This window comes from Haplochromis burtoni, unplaced genomic scaffold (genome assembly GCF_018398535.1).
Source record: "Haplochromis burtoni strain Fernald_Lab_line unplaced genomic scaffold, NCSU_Asbu1 Contig_8, whole genome shotgun sequence".
Taxonomy (NCBI): Eukaryota; Metazoa; Chordata; class Actinopteri; order Cichliformes; family Cichlidae; genus Haplochromis; species Haplochromis burtoni.
Genome location: NW_024582369.1, coordinates 4,963,383 through 4,964,600, shown reverse-complemented (window position 1 = coordinate 4,964,600; position 1,218 = coordinate 4,963,383).

The following is a 1,218-nucleotide window of genomic DNA, read 5'->3' as shown; positions in this document are numbered from 1 at the left end:
TCCAGCTGTCTTCACAAAATGTTAGCAGGGCCTCATTTTTTAGGGAAATGGCTGCCACACCCAGCACATCGATAACAAAATATGGGACCCACAGGATGACAAAGGTCACAATGATGCTGGTAATCAGTTTTGTGGTCTGTGGATTGTTGAAAAAGGCTGCCCGATTCACCTTTCTGTAGAGACGGATGTATGAAAAAACAATGACAGAAAGGGACACAAATCCTACAAGGGCCTCTGTCAACAGTATAGCCGTCCTCTGTCCCTCAGATGAGTACTGAGGTCTGCAATATGTCCTTTGCTGATATACTTCAACTAGCTGTTGAGCTAGTAAAGCAGGAGTGGACAGGGTCATTGCAGACAGCCAGAGTGGAAGCAGCAGCTTCCTTGCTCTTACCTGATTTAAACTCCTCTGCAGGTGAATAACCTGAAGATATCGCTGCACACTGAGCACCGTCACAGTCAGCAGACTGGCATAAACACTGCCATACACAAAATATGTTATGAGTTTGCAGGGCACCAAGCTGAAAGTCCAGCTATAGAGGAAAGAGTAAATCCACAATGGAAGGGTACCCAGGCAGAGCAGGTCTGACACAGCCAGACTCAGCATCAAACTCTGGCTCAGACTGGACATGTTCTCCCAGTTTGGCTTGAGAATGATGACAGCGATGTTTCCAGGGAATCCCAGCAGGAAGCAGATGGATAGCACCACTGCAGGAACCAGATTGGTGGAGTACCAGACAGTCCCAGGTGAATATCCAGGAGAGGAGGAGATGTTACAGGTAGCCACGGTGGAGTTGACTTGTGCCATGCTCCAAACTTGCTGATTGTTGTGCACTGAACAAGTGATGATGATGATAAATGTGCAGCCACATGAACAAGTCGTTACTTTTGGTGAAGGCAAAGAGGAACTAATAACAAGGATACTGTGATGCTGATTCAAACATTTGCATTCATGGTTTCGGGATTTTTGCATGACTCTTTTTAAAAATCTTTGCATTTATTTCCATTTATTCAGAGAGCACCAGTGTAAGAACATCTAGAAACATAAGTCAAACTTTCACACTTTGATGTCATCGAATTGTAGATTTTCTACTTTTTAAGGATTTTGAGCCATTTAACATCATAGAAGCTTAGAAATGTGGTTGGACAGCTATGTTTTTTTGTTTTGTTTTTACAACAAGGAGAGCATTTATTGGGAGCTGTGGATGTGTTTATTTT